Here is a 19,019-nt window from a genome sequence, read left to right as displayed (position 1 = left end):
CCCAGGCCCCAGAACCGCCCTGGGCTGGCCTGGCCCACGCCATCCCTGCCCCTCGCCTCCCGGCCAGCTTCAGGCATCTGAGGCTCCCACCCTGCCCAGCCAGGCACATCCTGCCCCCCCCCCCCAACTAGCCTGGAGGAAACAGACATACAGCAGAAAATCATGGACACAGCCCCCCCCCCATAGCTGAGTGCTGAAGGCCGGCAACGCCCCCTGCCCACAGCCCTCGCCTACCACCCAGGGCTTCCTGGCCAGGCAGCCGGGGTGGCTCCCGGGCCCCCTGTGACCTCGGCAGGCCCTGTGCCCGTCCCGCTGGTTCTCGGCGGGAGAAGCTGGCAGATGAGGACAGCGTCTGGGGTCAGCAAGCGCCACCGCGGTCCCATGTGCTGCGCCAGGGCGGCCAGGGACGTGGGCCTCTGCACGCCAGAGGCCAGCCTCCGGTGGACCAGCGTGCCTCGGCTGCCCTGAGCTCAGAAACAAACCCAGAACCCCAGTCTTCCCGGCAAAGCCCACAGTGCTTGCCACTGGCCAAGGAAACTATGCGAGGCCCCGGAGCCGTTTCCTCTCCCCACTCGGGCACCAGATAAAGACACAACGCCAGCCAGCCAACACCAGGCAGGCTGCAGGACCCTGGCCGCGGAGGCCTGGTTCAGACGCCTGCACCCTGCGCTGGCCTCCTGCTAACGCAGACCCTGGGAGGCAGCAGGTCAAGCCCTTGGGTTTCTCCCACTCCCGGAGGAGGCCTGGACTGGGTTCCTGGCCTCCCCGGCTTCAGGCTGGCCGGGTCTTGCCGGTGCAGGCATTTGCCACGGAGTGAACCAACAGCCAGGAGCGGTCTGTCTGCCTCGCAGATAAATAAACGCGCAAAACCTGTTTGTTTGTTTTGTTTTTTCAAATGACAAGGGGTTAAGTCCCCAAAGCTTCTTGGCACAAAAACCATCGCTTTGTCCCACGTTTGAGAAAAAGGCAGAGAAGGCAGCGGGGGGTGCCGTGGTCAAGGGCACTGGGCCCTCAGCGTCCTGGTCTCGCCTGGAACCACCTCAGGCAAGACAGGCCCTTCCCGGGAAGAGGAGGGGGACAGAGGCGGGGGGCTGCGGCTGCCTCCCCGGGGTTCCGGCTAGGGGAAGGGAGGGACAGCGACTCTCCTCCGCCGCGGCCCCCGGGGCCTGCACAGGCGGCTCCCAGCCGGGCGCCCACTCAGGGACACGCGTGCCAGCGTGCCGCGATCCAGGCCGGCCTGCGCCCCGACGCGCGTCCTCCAGGCAGCCCCCCGCCCCCGCGGGCTCCCAGCGCCGCACGGCTGCGGCCGCAGCTGCCGAGGCGCGCGGGGCCGTCTCCGGTCTGGGGTCTGGGGTCCTCCTGTGGCGCATCCGGGGGGACCCTTTCAAGTCTGAGCAGGGATCTGGGTCCGAGTCTGGGCCCGGAGACCGGGTTCGCGTTCGCTGCCGGGGTCCGGGCCGGGGTCCCGGCGTGGGCCCTGCGCCGGTCCGCGCCCCCCGGCGGCGGCACGCGCCCCAATTAGCCGCGGGGCCGGGCGGCGGTGAGGCCCCATTGAGGGCGAACAAAGGGCGCGACCCCGGGGTCAGGAGTCGCGGGCGCGGGGCCGCTCTGCCCGCGTCCTGTTTACTTTGCCCGAGCGGCGCGCACAATGTGCGGACTAAAGCGGATTAGAGGGTCGCGCCCGGGCGGCGGGCGGCGGGCGGCGGGCGGCGGCGGGACCTCCCAGCCGGCGGCCAGACCCCGACCCCGAGGCCGCCCCGCTGCGCGCGGCCGCCGGGCGGGGTCCCCGGCAGCAGGGGCGAGTCCCGCCGCGCGGGGGCCTGCGGGGCCGGAGCCGCGCACGGACCCCGCAGGGTCCGCGCCAGCACGGAAAATGCGGCCCCGTCCGCCTGAGCCCGCAGCGGGAGAGTCGGCCCCGGCGGTGCGCGCGGCCTCACGGTGCGCGCCGGCGAGATCGCCCCCGCAGGCCGCCGCGCCGCCTACGACCCGCAACACCCCCGCGGAACCTTCCACGCCGCCTCTGACAGCCGGCAGCGGACGCAGAAACCTGCCCGGCTGGGCGGGGGTGTTTTTGCAGGGCTTCTGCGGAGGGACCCCCGCGCTGCCTGGGGTCTTTAGACCCTGGCTGCGCAGGCACGCGTGTTTGCTGGGGGCTCCCGTGTCGTCCTGGATTAATAAGCTATCAATGTGCGCATCTTCTACAAAAGAACAAATAATGTTTACCGACTATACACAGTTGTTGGCGGAACTCAGGAACACTGCTCTCCCCAGGACTGATGGAGAAGCCGCCACGTGTCTACACGGCTGCTCCCGCGCCTTCAAAACGATTTTTTTCTCTGATTATAAAAATGCCATATGTTTGAGGGAGGCGCAGATTAGTCTAAAGTGTGCTCAATTTAAGACGTTAATCTAAAGACGGTGACGACGCAGACGATTTAAGTGGTAGGCACAAAACAGGGTCGGGGATGAAAGGCCCGGAGAAAGCAAGGTCACCCGATGCCCATGCAGAGATGACGGGCTGATGTGTGGTCTTTGCCAACCATTGTTCCGCGAAGATCCGCATCAAATTGTGTAACACACAAGCACGCCCACGGGTGGGGCACGCACACAGGCACACCAGGGTGGCACCATACCCTCTCTTGTTCCCTGATCCCCTGTTATCCGTATTTCACGTCTCGCTAATATGCTCCTGTGTGATGAGCCCTGCACACAGCGGTGGTGCCGGTGACCCTTGCCCACGGCTGGGGGACTGCCACATCTCTCCGTCTGTGCCACGCTTTCCTAAGGGGTCGAGGCAGAGCCTGCAGGCTCCCTGTATCCCATCAGATATGAACCTGGCGGTTGTAGCATGCCCTTCGGGTCACCGTCACTCCCGAACGCCACGCCGAAGCCTGTCTGCTCCTCGTTCCAGCGGCCTGGTGCCGGGCAGCTGGCGCCTGAGGCGCGCGTGGGGCCGGCCGAGGAGGCGCCCTACCCGCGGGAAGCGGGCCCCTGCCCGACAATTCTGCCGGCCTCACCCCTTGGCATGAACCCCCGTTCGCCTCGGGGGTTGACCCTGCAAAGCCGGACACCCTGGAAAGAAAGTCTCGAAGGTTCTGAACATTGCTGCACCTCTAAGCGGTCCATCTGATTTGATCCGAGAGCCTCCTTTGCCAGAAGTCCCAGTATCCAGGCTGCTTTGCACCCTCTCCCCGGGGCTGCTTGTCCAGGGCGAACTGCCTGTGTCCACTTTCACGGCCCAGGCCCCGCGAGAGGCCGGGGTTCATAGCCTGGAGCCCCGGTCGTGCGCAGGTTGGGCCTGGTGGAGGAGCTGAGCCGGCAGCCGGGCTCCCACAACCGCAGGGGAAGGAGGCTGGTGCCAGAGAGCCCAGGAGCTCCCTCCCGAGCGCCCAGGCCTGAGCCGGCTCACCCTGGCAAGGCAGCCCATCAAGCAGGGAGGAGGGCCTGCCACTGCCCAGCAGCAGGGCCGGGGGGGGGGCAGACGCTGGGCGAGTGGACCAGGAGACACAGGGAACCGGGAGCAGAGCTGTGTCTGTGTGGAGAGAGGGGAGCGACCCTCCCCTGGGGTGTGCCTCCCCGTGTTTCCCACAAGGATCAGAGGAGGGCTGCATCACCGACACTGGTGATGCGCCCGGGCCCTGACTCCTTCCTCAGACAGAAAGGACGTGCTTACGCTGGTGAGCTGAGCACACCGGTGAGCTGAGCACACCGGTCACCATCGCCCCTGCCTCCCGCACACCGCCCTGGGGAGGAGGAGTGGGCAGCTTTGCTCTGCAAGTCCCACGCCTGCCACAGCCCCTGACTGCGGGCTGGGCGGGGCATGGTTGGCATTTTCAGCCATGGCAGTTGAGGCCCAGGCAGCGAAGGGCCCCCAGACAGGACAAGGCCCCAGGTCCCCTGTGTCTCTGCTGCTGCCGCCAGGCCACCTTCCCTGGAGACCCCACGTGTTTCCTGTTGTCCCCAATCTCTGTGGTGGTGGCAGGACGCCTGCAGCCAGGCTGGGACTCTGAAACCAGCAAGCGCGGTGTTGGTGTTTGCACACTTGAGCTTGGGGGTGGCACTGGGCAGTGGCCCGGGGAGGGTGACAGCGGCCCAGCCAAGCGCGAACCCTTCCTCCTGGCATCGGAGCCCAATGCCACTGTCTGCCTCGGAAGGAAAACGTGCGTGGGCCGGGACGTGGCACATGTCTGGGTGTGAGCCCACCCCAGGGGCACACCGTGTCCCCGCAGAAAACACACCTTTTCTTACCCCAGCTTTAAAAAGGGGGCCATTTGCAGGCCCTGGGGACCACTGGAGTGGACCAACTGAACGCACTTGGCCTTAAGCATCTTTCTCTACAAGTGAGTTAAAAGGAGAACCTGCATGCGTTTCCTACTCCTAAAAGGCAATTTCCAAAGTTCAGCTTAAAAAAAAAAGTATGCCAGCTTAAAAATGCAGGGGCTCTCAGAACACAAGCGAGAGGCCCCTCTCCTTGTGCTGGAGTCACCGGAATGGCCTAAAATAAAGTAGCAAAATGTTGTGCGCTGAGCAGTCTCCCTCCCGGCTCCTCTCGGGGCACAGTGAGACGGCCCAGCCGCCGCACACACCCCGGTGTCCTGCCGGGCGCTGCCTGGGGATTTTAACAGAGGTAGCACCATCTCCCGGTTCTAGTTAGTGTCAGTCTAAACAAGGATCACCTTGCACAAATCCATAAAGCAGCGGCAACAGGTCAGACAGCGCGTTGGAGGCATTGATTTCCCTGGGAGAAACGGCCTTGGAATTTCTAAGCTGCATGTGCAGGGGCCCATTCCCCACAGGCCCCTTGTCTGCGCCCTCTGAGCCCCAGGGTCTGTGCCGGGCTGCGTTTTATACCTTTGGGGGCAAGTTACTGTCTCACCGTGTCACAGATGGAGCGGCGGCCCCCTCCCTCACTCGGGCTCTAGGATGCGACCTGGGGTGGGGGGTGGGGGCTATGTCACCGCTGAGGGGGAATGCTGCACCAGGCCCCCCTTCAGAGAAGCCTCAGATGGGGCCAGGACATGACTAATTTATTTTATCCTATCCATCTCTCCACGCACAGGATTGAAATATTTATGCCAGTCTGTTTGCTTCAACACGGACGGCCACAGACACCCACTTCAGGGCGGGCCGTGGCTTCGTTTGTCGCCGTGTTGTGGCTTTTTATTGTTTCCGAAAACGCACGGTCGCTGGATGGTGCCCACCCTGCAATGCTGACGGCGCACGTGGCTCCCCAGCTCCCAGGAATACCCCTCCCAGGCTGCACGCACTGCCCAGCCGGCCTGCTTCCCACGAGAGGCCAGCGAAATCCTGCAGGCCCGAGCTGCTCCTCCAGCAGCCGCCGGCCCGGGAGGGGGCGGGGCACCAGGGCCTGGCAAGGATGCGCCAGCCAGGCTGCCAGGTAGGCGGCGGGCAGCAGGGGGTTAACGCGGGCCGGTAGGGGGACACAAACAAAAGCCCTCAGGCAGGCTGGGCAGGGGAAACCGGGGGGCAGCAGGGCCCAGCCCGACGGGCGCAGACACAGGGGCTCTGTCTGCCTGCCCGCTGGCCTGGCACTGTGGCTCACTGCCCCGCTATTGTGAGCCTGAAGCCAGCCCTTTGTAGGGTCCCCTTTCCAGCAGCCCTGGGATTCTGGAAGCCTCCGGCCCAACACCCACACTCGCGGCCTTGTCCCCTCTCAGGGCCGAGCAGGGCCAGCAGCAAAAAGGAAGCCCAGAGCCGAAAGACAGCGCGACTCCGTGGGGGGCACCGCATTGCCCAGGGCAGCAGCAGCCGCTGCCCCTCGTCCGTCACGGGGTGGCGAGCCCTGGAGCTGTGGGGTCTGAACTGAGCCGCTTGTGCAAGGACTTCGTGTGAGCAGAACGTAAAATACCCCATTAGTGACCTCCGTTTGCTCCACCCCGGAACGGCACGACCCTGTCTAGAGAGGAGGAGCGTCATTCCTCAGGTGACTCTCCCCTGGCTGCGAGAACACGTGGCCTCCCTGGGCCGCACCGTGCCGGCCCGGGGTGCAGAGGGCTGGGAGCGGGCCTGGGGAGTCACAGCTGCCCCCAGCACCTTCTCAGGCTCACTGCCACGCTGTCCCCTGACCCTGCCCTGTGTTCCCCTGTGTCCAGACGTGAGACTTCCACATTCAGGCACACACATGCAGAGACACGCAGGCACACACACACAGGCACACACGGCCCAGGCTCCTCTCCACGCCAGGAGCCCCCAGCTCTGCCAAGCCAGACTCCCAGGGCACCCACAGACCTTCCAGAAGCCCTCTCCTCCACGAAGATCAAAGATTGCATTTTACTACCACGTCGGATTCGAGACCGCTGTAACCCAGGCTGATTCCTGATTACATATGTTCATCGTGTTTATAGTTTTTCTTCTGATTGTAAAAGAAGTTAAAATTAAGGCTTTTTGTGGCCCTCAGTGTTGGGCCTGGGGGCAGGGGGCCAGGAGCAGCCCCACCGTCCTGCTCCCTCTCAGAGGCGTTCCCCAAACCCTGCCCCAGTGCCCAAGGGTGCAGCCCCCACCAGACACCAGAAAGCATCCTCCATTATTTTCCAACACAGAAATCCACGATGAGAATGGCCCAGGAGCCCGACACTGCCCAAGGCCGCGTGTCAGTGTGGACCAAGCCTGGAGGAGCACCGCACTGGGGCTCGGGCACTACCTTCAGCCCCGAGAGGGGGAGCCGGGAGCAGGCGATGACAGCCTGGGCAGCGCCAGGCACCGGGCACCAAGACCTCCCGGCTCCAACCCGCCTCTGCCCCGTGCTCAGGAGGCCTGGCTTCCCGCACACCCCGAGAAAGGCATCTGGCGCTTCCCTTGGGGCCAGGGCCCGGGCAGGCCAGGCCCTCCTGTGGACGGGTGGTGGGTGCAGGAGATGGTTAAAATTCTGCATCCCTTTCGCATCCGCCTCCGGAGGAAGCTCCGCTTTTTTTTCCCCCCAAGCAGGAGGGGGAAGAGCTGAGAGCAGCAATTTGCAGGCCTGGAGATGTTTTTCTCCTTGACAGCCTGGCCCCGCCTGCTCGGGGCTGCCTGCTGGCCGGCCGCGCTGCAGCGGCTGCGGCTCTTGGTGTCTGCCGCTCCCGCTGGGCCTCCCCGCGGAGCCCGGGCCAGGCCGCAGCAGGAGAGAGGCCGGCCCGGGCCAGGCGGGCTGCGGGCACGGCCTTGGTGCCCGCCTCCTCTGTCAGCCTGCCTCTCCCCCCACCAGGCCCGCGCCCAGCGCAGCCGCACCGCCTGCTGCCTGCTTAGTGCCCACCCTGCGCCCTCCGGGGGTGCCCTCACCTTCTGGGCCCCCGGGGCCCCGGCCTCGGGTCCTGCGTGTGCTCAGGGCGCCCAGCCACGTCCTCGGCGCCTCTGCCGCACGCCCCACCCTGCTGCCCGCGCTCGGCGGCGAGCCTGGCGTGGTGCCAGGCCGCCTGGGAGCCCAGCCCGGGCAGGGCGAACTTTCCAGCAAGGGTGTGTATGGGGGGGGGGCGGTGCGGGGTGAGGGTGGTGCCAGGGGAGGGAGAGGGCCCCAGGTGCCCGGCGGCCACCCCCCAGCCCCCGCCCCAGAGTCCCACAAAGACGCAGACAACACGAGCCGCTTAGTCAAAACAGTCATGTGCAGGAGCCGGCAAACAAACAAAAGCCCTTATTTATTTATTTAGTTCACACGCCAGATAAGGAGGTTCCTTTTGTGCACGTAATTTCACACGCATCCGGGCGGCGGCCTCGCGAGCCCCCTGAGTCCCTGCGCGGTCCCGGCCTGGCATCTCCACATTTACCTTGGGCAGCAGCGTATGATTAATTAAGAGGGAAAAAGGCAAGAAGAGGCAGCACGGCGGTGGGGGTGGGGAGCCGGACCTCGCGGGCCCGGCGACGTGCCGACGTGCCAACGTGCCCGCCGCCGCTTAACTCCTCCCACGCCGGCCAGAGGGGCCTGCGGTCACCGGCCTCTCGCCCTTCCGCCCTGGGGTGCAGAGCCCGTGTCAGGTGCCGCGGGAAGCTTCACCTCCTTATTCTGTTACTCGAAGCAGCTCCCCCAAACCGGTGCGGGGCTGGGCTGGAAAGGAGGCGCCCCAGAGCCCCCAGCAGAGGGGACAGGCTTGGCCTGGGCCTGCCACACCTTCTCCCCCGTATCCCCCACCCTCTCGGGAGCCCCTCTCGGAAGGGCCAGCCGGGACCCTCTGTCCCTGGGAGCCACAGGGTGTTCTGGGGCTGCAGGAAGGCGCGCGCCCTTCTGGGAAGAATCCAGGCTCTTGTCTCACTCAGAACAAGGAAAGGCTGCACCCCTGCAGGCAAGAGGCAGATGCCAACCTCACCAGGGCGCAGCCCTGCCCCTGCCAGCTGTGTGGCCTTGGGCACATCCTCTGGCCTCTCTGGGCCTCAGGCTGCCCACATGAAAAACAGCGCCCACCAGTCCCACCTGCACGGGGCCAGCATAAGAAGCAGAGAACCTGCCTCGGCTCCCAGAAGTCCAGACAGACCCGACACCCCCCAGCACTGCCTCTGCAGAGGCCCCAGGACAGTGGTCAGCAACCGGGGAAGGCGGTCCATGGCCGTGGAGACCCATTCGTGCTGAGTGCATTCCAGGGCTTCCTGGGGCTCCGAGGGCTCTGGGCAGGCTCTCCTGGGCAGCAGTGTCGGGACCATCATTCCCAGGCACAGAGAGCTGGGCAGTGCGCCCGAGCCCCCCGCCCTGCCCCACAGTGGTGGCATCGGGACTTGAACTCAGAACAGCCAGGCTGCATACCAGCCCTGCCAGCCACCCCACTGTGCACTGTGCTTTCTGCAAAGCGGGGCGAGCCGCGGCAGAGGGGCGCAGGGGGCAAGGCAGACGGAGCTCGGGGCAAGAGCGCTCTTCCACGGAGCTGTGTGTCCTTGGGCAGGCGCACGCATGTCTCTGAGGCTCTCTCCATCTCTGCAGTCAGAGGTGAGTCCGGTGCTTCTGGCCTGTGCCACAGGGCTCTGCAGGGACCAGCTGCCCGCTGCCTGCTCACGGGCCTGTCCCCCGCACGCCTCGGGGCCCGAGGAGGGAAGCAGCGCCCCTCTGACAGCTCCAGCTTCCCCAGCTGCAGAGCGGAAGCAGATGCTCGCATCGCACTCAGCCTGCGGAGGGGAGCAGGGAACCTCCAGAGGGGCGCCTGGCCCGCGAGATGCTCCGGCATGCTGGCCCCTGGCCCCCACTCTTCTCCCAGACACGGGAGGGGCTCGGGGCAGGGGCCTCCAGCCGCTGCCCCACCCCACGGGCCAGGCCTCTGTGGCCTCGGACTCCTCCCAGTGTGACCGTGTGCAGGTTCCAGAGTGAAAGCAGGGCGGGAGGAGCGTGCGGAGTGGGGGAGCCCTCGGCTTTCTCGGTGCGCCCTCGGGTGGGCAGAAGGACAGCCCCTAGGTGCCCTCCTGCCCTGGTCCCTGGAGGCTGTGAACGTGTCACTCACAAGACAAAAGGGACCTGCAGGTGTGACGGAGAGAAGAGCCGGATGGGCCCATTCCCGTCACACGCACCCCTGAAAACCCAGGGCAGAGACAGAGCGAGGCAACTCTGCCCACTCTGAAGACGGACGCAGGGACCGGGGGCCGGGCCGGGAGGTGCAGGTGCCTGTGCAGGCCAGAAAAGGCAAGGGAACGCTGCTGCCCGGAGCCTCTGGGGAACGTGAACCCCACAGGCCCACGCTGGGCTCTGAGCTGTATGAGGGGGGAGAGCAGCCGTGGAAAGCAGTGTGCACCCCCCCCACACACACCCAGGCCCTCCCCGAGGGGAAGGACACGCGGGACCCAGGGGCTGGGCAGTGTCGTGTGTGACAGTGGGGGGGCACAAGGCTCCGGCGCTGGATGCTGACCCGTCTGAGGCCTGGGAGCTGGGCGGGGCCCCGTTTGGGGGGGGGGCATCTGCGTGTGGCTTCCTAGGCGCCTGGAAAGAGTCCTTGTTCCCAAGCACTGAAAGTGTTCTAGACTCAGTGGGGAACATCAGAGACGGCCCTGCGGGAAACACGGCCGTGCAGAAGGCCCCGTGCAGAAGGCAGCCGCGTCGCTGTGGCGGAGCTGCGCGCCACCGTCCCCGGGTGAGCAGCCGCCCGGGCCAGGGCTGCAAGTGTGTGACCGGCCCCTGTGCTCGGAAGGGCCCCGGGCTGGGTTGACGCCCTGTGGCCTCTGCGTTGACAGTCCGAGTCAGTTCTAATGCAGGCCCCAGGTTTTCCTCTCGCACGGGGCCCTGCGGGGCACAGCAGGGGCTTCCCAGCACCCCAGTCACAGCGGCCACTCCTTCTAGAAGGTTGCCTTTATTTCCCTCCCGGTGACTCCTTTTCTTCTGTTTTGTCCAGGTTCCCCAAGAGCCGGGGCCTGGGCAGTCTCACCCCAGAAAATCCAGGCCTGGAGCTGCTGTCCCCAGGGAGGTGGGTGGGGTCCCCAGCGCAGCCCTGGTGTCGCTAACCAGAAAGGGGAAGCAAGGCACTGCTCTGCGTCACTCACCGAGGTTTTTCTGGAGACAAAAATGAGCACCTCACCGAGTTTTCAGGACCTACTTATAGGGGGGGGATTCCCCAGAGAAACTGGTGCCACTGCCTGCAGAGCAGTCCCACGCTGGCCCTGTGGGTTAAAGATGTCTGGAGCCTCCATCCTGCAGAGAGGGAGTGAGCTGCCTGTCTCTGGAGGCATTCAACAAAGACTGCACAGCCTGATGGAGCCATCACTCCAGGCATCCAGCAGCCTCTCAAGAGAGGGCTGGTGTCCACCTCACCCCGGAGGTGTGGGGCTCCGGACAGGAGCGTGCGCACGGGGCGGGGTCTCCGTGCAGAAGGGCAGGGAGGGGTCGACAGCTGAGAGCTGACAGGAGGTGCAAGAGAAGAGAGGTGTTCCCAGTTGCCCCAGCAGCAGGCGACTGAGGGAGGCCGGGAGCCAGGTGCCCTGGGCGCCCGTGGAGCAGCAGCAGCCCTGGTTGACCGAGAGCCCGCTGTGTGCGAGGGGCACCCTAAGTGTCCACAGGGTTATCACGGCAACACCGCCGCGGCAGAACTGGGGAGCCCATTTTACGGGTGAAGAAACCGAGGCTCTGAAGATGAGTGCTCGCACCTGCCCCACGGCGGAGCCGGCTCTCGAGCCAGGGCTCCCCCAGGCCTGTGTGAGGCTGCGGGTCTGCCACCAGAGTGTGGAGGAAGTTCAAGTTCAGGTCACTGTCCTCGTCCTGCCTTTCCTTCCTTAGACGCTGACACTGAGGGCAGGGCCTGAGCGGGCACGGAAGTGCCTCCTGGACGCCGGGTGGGCCGGGCAGCTTCCCCCAGAGAGACTGAACTTCTGGATGCCACAGGTAAGCACACCTGGCCTTGAAGAGGCGGGCTGCGGTCAGGGGTCAGCAGTCAGGGGCTACGCACCTCCGCCCTCCCACTCCCCACAGCTGGTGCAGGGAGGGACTCCACCATTGCCCTGTGGTAGGGGGTGAGTGAGTGAAGGGTGTGGCTCCTCTACCCCCAGTGCTTTCAGATAGGGGACCCCCCACGCTCAAATCCGGAAGCTCCAGTCCCCCCCATGGCTGGAACAGGAGTGTGGCCTCCACTGAGAAGGCCTGGGCTCCCCACAGCCTGCGGCCCCTCAGGCCTGCCTGTCTGGGGACCTGCTGTTGAGTCCAGGAGTGCGGGGCTACCAGAGGGAAAGTGGTGGACACAGCCGATGAGGGGAGCAAGCCTGCCAGGTGCTGCTGCAGTGGTGGGGGCGCCTGGTCAACCCAGGAGGCTCACAGAGCCCCAGGGGCTTTGCTACTGCTGTCCTCCACCCCATGGGAGCCCCCAGGCAAAGGCAAGGCCTGGGGTGGGGAGCAGCGGGGGGGGGGGCGCAGGTAGCATGCCCCCCTCCTCCCCAGGGATGGCCCTGCAGGGCCAGGCTCCTTCTTTCTCCCAGGTCTGCGGCTGCCCGGCCGTGTATACCCATGTGCCCTGCACACCCTGGCTACCCAAACCCAGCAGATAGGGTGCTGGCCGCAGGGCTCCGCTCGGGCTGGGAGGGCCGCCTAGGATGCCGCAGCTGGCGGTGCAGATGGGAGCGGGGACCGCTGAGCCCCCCGCCCACTGGTGAGGGAGCAGAGGGAGCAGCTGCGCGGTCCCCAGCCCTGCAGGCCCTGGCTTCGTGCACAGCCCAGGCCTTGGAGGGTTAACACCCAACGCCAAGCCGCCTGGTGCCGCCTCCTGGAGAGGAAAACCGGATCTTTCCCCTTTAAGAGCCCAGCGCCCAAGGGGAGGGGAAATGTGGAGAAAGATTCCCCCTCGGAACTTCCCGAGTCTTTGTTTGCCAGGAGGAGGCCGAGGGAGGAGGCTGGGGCTCTGCCTTGGCTCTTAGGCGGCCGCGACACCCTCCTGCCTGCCACCCCTGCTCACCACACCGGTACTCCCTCCCAGCATGCAGTGCACCCTGGACCTTGGACCCAGCCCCAGGCCCCAGACCCAGTTCCTGGACCCAGGAGGTGCCCAGGGCGCTGGGTAGAGGCGGAGCCACTTACCCTCCTGCCCCCACCCCTGCAGTCCTGGCAGCTGGTGCTGCGGTCAAGTTCATGTTCACCGCCCCACACCAAGGTCCTAGTGCAGGTGGGTTGCAGTGAAGCTGAGAGGGCCATGGCACAGGTCACTGCCCGGCCTGCCGGCATTGCTGTCCCCCTGCTGGTGCCAACCCTGAGCTGGAAGTTTTTGGGCTTCCCAGTAGCTGGGCTAGGTGACATGTGAGCTTGGCCAGAGAGGGAGGTGGGGAGACATGCAGGGAGAGTGCATTCGTCTGTCCAGGGAGGCGCTCACTGTTCTGTTTTCCTACAAGGCAAACAAGCCAGGGGACTGGACCTTCCTGGTGCCTGGGCCCCATACCCAGGGAACCGCCCCGGGGGCCAGGCCAGGGAGGCCCGAGGGGTGAGGGGACTGACTCTCAGATCATCTCCCCAAGCGGCGGCAGCAGGTGGAGGCATGGTGCTTAGTTCCCGGGGAGCTCTGAGGTTGGAGTGAACACAGCGGAGCCCACGGGCTCCTGCGAGTGGTATTGGAGGGGTTGCTTAATGCGTGAGGTCCCCACGGTTGGCTGGCCCAGCCCCGATCTTCGGCTCCCACGCTGCTGGCTTTGAGCCTTCCCAGGGCAGGGTCCTGGGGACACATCTGGGGAAACTGAGTGGCCCTGGGCCTGGGCATCTGTGACGTGGCCAAGCCCAGTCCCTGGAGACTGTGAGGGCCCTGTGGGCACTGGGACAGGCACGGAGCGGGGCCTCCAGCTGCCTGCTGGCCCTGGTTATCCCGGGCTGCCTGTGTCCGTCCATTGTCCCCACAAGAGCTGGTTACAGAGGAAATGCTGGGTGCGGGCCTGCTGCTCTAGAGCATGATTTTTTTTTTTTTAAGAAAAATGAAGACAGGGCGAAGGAGGCTGAGGTGGAGTCGGGCGAAGTCGTCCCTTCTGCCCCCAAAGGGGTGCTCCCTCGAAGAGCTGGGAGCCGCCTCTGGGGGGACGTCTTCTCCAAGGCACTCCTCCTGGCATGGGCCCTGGGCCTGCACGCGTGGGCTACACAGCGCCTGATGCTGCTGCCCCCCTTCTAGGAACTCCAGTGCTTGGCATGGGGCTGACACAGAGCTGGGCAGGCACGGCAGGTGCTGGCTGGGACGGCTCACGGAGCCCCTGTTTGCGGAGCCGCCGACGTTGCTTGTGCGTGGAGGCTGCCAGTGGACCCAGTTCAGTCCCAGGCCACCGTGCGCCTCTTCTAGGGGGGCCACCTTGCTGGTGAAGCCCAGGACCTGTTCCGGAACAGGCGCCGGCACCAGCTTCTCTCTCCCGAGACGGATGGAGGCTGCTCACCTGAAGCACTGCGAGGCAGGGTGCTGACACCCCAGGGAGCTCATGGCGCCTTGTCCAGGGCCCGGCCCTCTCCCCGGGACGCGCCGTCCTCCCCAGGGGCTCCAAGCCTCGGAGGCTGCTGCTCCGTATTCTGGGGACTGGAGACTGCACTGGGAACTCCAGTCTCCCGGAAGTTTGACCCCACTGCTTTCTGTCCAGGGGCCACTGGCGCTGTTTGTCGCAGGGGGCCCCCCTCTGGCCTCTGGCGGCCCAGCGTCGCCCTGTCCAGAGCCAGCTCACTTGCCCAGGGCCCCGTGGACAGAGAGGCCCCTCCTGTTGGAAGAAGGAGCCCCGAGTTTCGTTTACTGAAGCTCCTTTCCAGGAATAAGTCCAGGTTCTGTGCAAGCAAGATGCAGCTGCTCTGACGGAAGACCACGTGCTGGGGAAGCCGCCAGCTGGGAGGCGCAGGGAGCTGTCAGGAAAATGCTGCAATCCTGGGATATCCCCCAGCCCCCGGCTGTGCCTCTCACCGCTGAGGGCCACTCAGAGCCTCTCATTCCCTGCACGCGGGGTCAGCCCCCCACCCCGACCCCGGGAGGGGATTTGAGGACCGGCCCGGCGGGAAGGCTGAGCAGGGATCCTGCAGCGTCCCAGGTTGTAGTCAGCATGTGACGTGACAGCTCGGGTGCGGTTTGATTATTTTTCATTTTTAATTTGAGGCAGAGACAGACAGACAGATGGACAGAGCTCCCCACCCACGGGCACCCTCCCCGCTGCCCACAGAGCCCAGGATTGGCCCAGAATTCGGTCGAGACCTTCCACCTGAGTGCAGGTCCCCAACCATCGGAGCCAGGGTCTGCCCCGCCAGGAGCCAAGCCCAGGTGCTCCGCCGTGGGACGGAGGGGTCCTAACTGCCCCTCACCCGCCAGGCCCTGGTTACTTCCAATACAGCAATGTGCTTCAGGAGGTTCGTGGGAAATGGAATGAAAGATGTTTATTTTGTTGCAGAAAATATTTGAAATCAAAAAAAGTTCACGAGAGATGTGTATTATCTAAAAACTACGTGTGGATTTAAAAACTGTGTACACCACAAATAGTCTTTAATTCCATTTTCCGCAAACTTTTTTAAAAAAGGATTTATTATTTACTTACTTACTTAATTTGAAAGTCAGAGAGAGACAGAGAGATCTTCTATCTTCTGGCTCACTCCCCAAATGCCCCAGCACCCGAGACTGGGCCAAACCGGAGCCCAGAGCCAGGAGCGCCATGTGGGTCTCCCAGGTGGGTGTCAGGAACTCAAGCCCTTGAGCTGTGAGCTGCTGCTTCCCAGGTGCACTTGCGGGGAGCTGGACCGGAAGCGGCCAGCGCCCCGACACGTGTCCCCGAATCACCGTGCACAGCGCCAGCCAGCACACGCTCTCAAGTGCTAAGTGCCTTGCTCTTCCTGTCAGGCAGAGGAGACGTTTCCGGGTTCCCTCCAGGCCGCCGCGTCAGAGCGGGGCTGCACAGCGACACACAAGCACCGTGTGCTCTTTTAGGTGGAGCCGCTCGGGAGGCCCCGCAGGACCTGGGCAGAGCGAGAGGCAGCCATGCCTGTGATCCGTCCAGGCTGACCACACTCCAACCCTCGCCCAAGCTCTGGATCACAGGGCCCGGCCTGCGGGACGTTGCGGGCACAGGGCCTGCGGCGTCCTTTGCCAGCTCTTGCCTGAGCGCTTCCGTCTGTGACTCGGGCTTTAAAAAGTGACTCTTGGGGCTGGTGCAGTAGGTTAGCCTCCACCTGCACTGCCAGCATCCCAAATGGCTGCCGGTTCGAATCCCGGCTGCTCCTCTGCCCATCCAGCGCTCTCCTGTGGACTGGGAAAGCAGAAGATGGCCCAAGTCCTTGGGCCCCTGCACCCATGTGAGAGACCCAGAGGAAGCTCCTGGCTCCTGGCTTTGGATCGACCCAGCTCCGGCTGTTGCAGCCATTTGGGAGTGAACCAGCGGATGGAAGACCTCTCTCTCTGTCTCTCCCTCTGTCTCTAATTCTACCTCTCAAATAAATATTTTTTTTTAAATTGACTTTTAACAGTCTTGGGCTCTTATTTTACTTCCTCAGGCTGTTGAAGGATCTGTTTGCCCGAGATGGGGAAAAAAACCAAAGGGACCTGGTCTCCTCCTTGGCACCTCCATGGGGCTGGCCCAAGAGAGAGGAGGGCCAGGGTGTGTGTGTGTGTGTCCCAGCAGCTACACACACAGGCAGGGCCCTCTTCTGAGTTCAAGGTGAACTGTTAAGCCTGGCCAGGCTGATGGGGTCACTGAATTCCCAGGAACCTGCAGCAGACCCCAAACTCAGCCTGCACTTACCAGCCACTGGGACCCAGGAACCCCTGGGAACCCGGGTTGGACACCAGTGAGAGTCCAGGCAACGGGTTGTTGGAGCTGCACCAGAGACCGGCCAGTGGCTCCTGGCGGTCACTTCTCATCCATGTGCCTTGAGTGATGACAAACTGTGACTTCACAGGAAGGCGAGCATGTCTGACCTCCAGGGTCACTGGTACAGGGGCTGAGGGAACTGAACCCCGACCCCAGGCCTCCCTCAGGGCAGCGCAGGAGACCGGCACATTTGGGAAAGGCACAGGGGGTCGTGGGTTCTGGGGCTCGGGGCTCCTGCCCTGCATCAGAAGCTTGGCAACACCAGTGGGCGTGGCAGCCCGTAAGAGGGACCTGGCACAGAAGCAAAGCCAAGACGGCAGGGGCAGCCCACCTCGCGTGCCCTCCCCACATGGCCGCCTCCCAGGCATCCCCCAGGTCCTGTTCCTGGAGCCCAGCCCCAGGTCCCCAGGCTGCCACAGCTGTAAGTGGAAGGAGGTGTGCTGGTTTTCAGTTTGTTTATCCAAAGAAGTGTTCGTTACAGAAAGACTGGAAATACAGAGAAGCACAAGAAACCAAAGTTACCTGTGAGACAATCACCGGGTATGGTTTGTGGAAAGTCCTGGCGTGGTTTCCACGCCGTGCGCGTGAGTGTGGGTGTGCATGCACTTGTCCCTGGACATCCACTGGGCACCGACGCTCAAGTCCATTACATAAAGCTGTGTAGCACTGCACAGGCACCACGCATCTCCTGTCTGTGTCACCTGTAGGTTACCCATAATACCTAGCACTGTGTTTATGGAATGATGATGAGAGTAAGAGTCTACGCGTTCAGTACAGACACCATTTTCCAAATCTGGGAGGTAGACACAAAGAGGGTGAGCCCCCATCCTCGGGTCACCCCTCAAATGCCTGCAGTGGCTGACGCTGGGCTGGGCTAAAGCCAGGAGCCAGGAACTCAACCCAGGACTCCCGTGGCGGTGACAGGAACCCAACTACTCAAACAATTGCTTGTTGCCTTCCAGGCTCCGCATCAACAGGAAGCCAGATCTGGGACTCCAATCCAGGCACCCAGTGGGGGACCCAGGACCTCAACTCACCCCAGCACCACCACCCGAATCTGCGGGTGCAGAACCTGAGGCTGCAGAGGGCAGACTATACCGAGTAACCTCGCCTTACCGTAGGTTGTAAACGTCTACATTCATACCATGTACTTACAGTTACAATGTAACCTTTAGATATTTACATACACATGTTTACACCCATCAGGCCACACAGCAGGTTATTTCAGAATCTTTTTAACATCTTGTGAGAAGTCTGTTATTAAATGCTTTTTCTCGGGCCTGCGCTGCGGGTTCATGCACTGGCTTGAAGCACCGGCATCCCACGTGGGCGCCCGTTTAAGACCTGGCTGCTTCACTTCTGATCCAGCTCCCTGCTAATGCACCTGGGAAAGCAGTGGAAGATGGGCCAAGTCCTTGGGCCCCTGCACCCATGTGGGAGACCAGGAAGAAGCTCCTGGCTTTGGATGGGCACAGCTCTGGCTGTTGCGGCCATTTGGGGAGTGAACCAGTAGATGGAAGACCTCTCTGTCTGTCTCTACCTCTCTGTAACTCTGTCTTTCAAATAAATAGACCTTTGTTGGGTTGTTCCACATCTGCCTCTGCTGCTGTCCACACCCTGGGAGGCAGTGGTGATGGCTGGAGGGATCGGGGCCCTGCCACTTCCGTGGGACCTGGACTGAGCTCCTGGCTCCCCGCTCCTACTGGGCACCCTGGTGTCCACGTGTGGTTCAGTCACTGCTCGGCTGCAGAGGCTGGCTTGCATGTCCGTCTACTGATGCACAGCTGGGTTCTGGTTCAGTTGGTTGTTTTGCTCGGTGATTGTGAACAGAACTTCGTGAACACCAATTAATTTCAAAATGTTTTAACAGGGGCCAGCATGGTGGCATAGGAGGTAAAAGCTGCTGCCTGTGATGTTGGCATCCCATTTGGGCGCCAGTTTGAGTCCCGACTGCTCCACTAAGCAGCAGCAGATGGCCCGGGGGTTTGAGGCCCTGTCACCCACATGAAGACCTGCAGAAGTCCTGGCTTTGGCCTGACCCAGCCCCAGCCACTAGGGAGTGAACCAGCGGGTGGACGACCTCTGCGCCTCCCCCTTTCTCTCAACTATTTCAAATAATAAATCATAAACAAGGAATGTTTTAGCAACACAACTGGCACGTCAGGAACACCGAATGCTGGGGAGACCAAGGGCGGGACACACGAAGAGCCGGAGATCACGGCTGGTTAGAGCCAGGCTCGATCGCAGCTCACCCCACCATACAGACAGCAGCTGAGGCTCAGAGTTAGGAACCTGCGGAGGTCACACAGCAGTGGGCACTCAGTCCTAGCACGCCCGTTCTTGGTGGACACCGGGCTCCAGCCTCCTCTGTGTGTGGCTCACCGGCCCCATCTGGAGCAGCTCGGGTGGAACTGACCGTGGGGACACACCGGCAGATCCACGCAGCACCCCGGTGCCCAGCGTCCCTGCGGGGCACTCTCCAGGCCCAGCCCACTGCTAGGTCCCCTTCCTAGCTACGACTGGTTTCGGCCCCAGTCGGCCCAGTCCAAGGCGACCTCTGTCCACAAGAGGCGAAACCAGGGAGCGCCCATTCTGTTTAGAGGGGCCTGTCCAGTTCCCATGTTTTCTTCTTTAATATGCAGCCAAAAGCTTAAAAAAAAAAATGCAAAGTGCAACTTCCTCTCTGAGGTCCACTTAGGGCGGAGAAGATCTGCAGCTTCAGCCCCAGGCCAGGGCCCGTGTGTCCGCTCTGCTGCCCCCGGCCAGCCGGGACGGGCGCACACGGGCAGCCTCCAGCGCTGGGGGTGCGCGCGTGCACCGGGCCCCGCCTGCCCCAC

General features: G+C 63.5%; 1 long non-coding RNA gene across 2 annotated transcripts; it reads left to right on the top strand.

The window, feature by feature from the left end:
• Positions 1–204: 204 nt before the first annotated feature.
• On the top strand, positions 205–17,137 carry LOC127485321 (uncharacterized). 2 transcript variants are annotated; one of them, XR_016216388.1, is made up of 3 exons: positions 205–7,452; positions 11,174–11,278; positions 15,608–17,137. It is a non-coding gene; the product is annotated as an uncharacterized LOC127485321 (long non-coding RNA). The 2 variants fall into 2 exon arrangements; XR_016216387.1 differs by having other exon boundaries at positions 15,303–17,137.
• The last annotated feature ends 1,882 nt before the right edge of the window (positions 17,138–19,019 follow it).

This window comes from Oryctolagus cuniculus, chromosome 11 (assembly GCF_051225735.1).
Source record: "Oryctolagus cuniculus isolate XC-2025 breed Fujian yellow rabbit chromosome 11, ASM5122573v1, whole genome shotgun sequence".
NCBI lineage: Eukaryota > Metazoa > Chordata > Mammalia > Lagomorpha > Leporidae > Oryctolagus > Oryctolagus cuniculus.
Note: the sequence above shows the minus strand (reverse complement) of the source record. Positions and strands in the feature narration are given on the sequence as shown.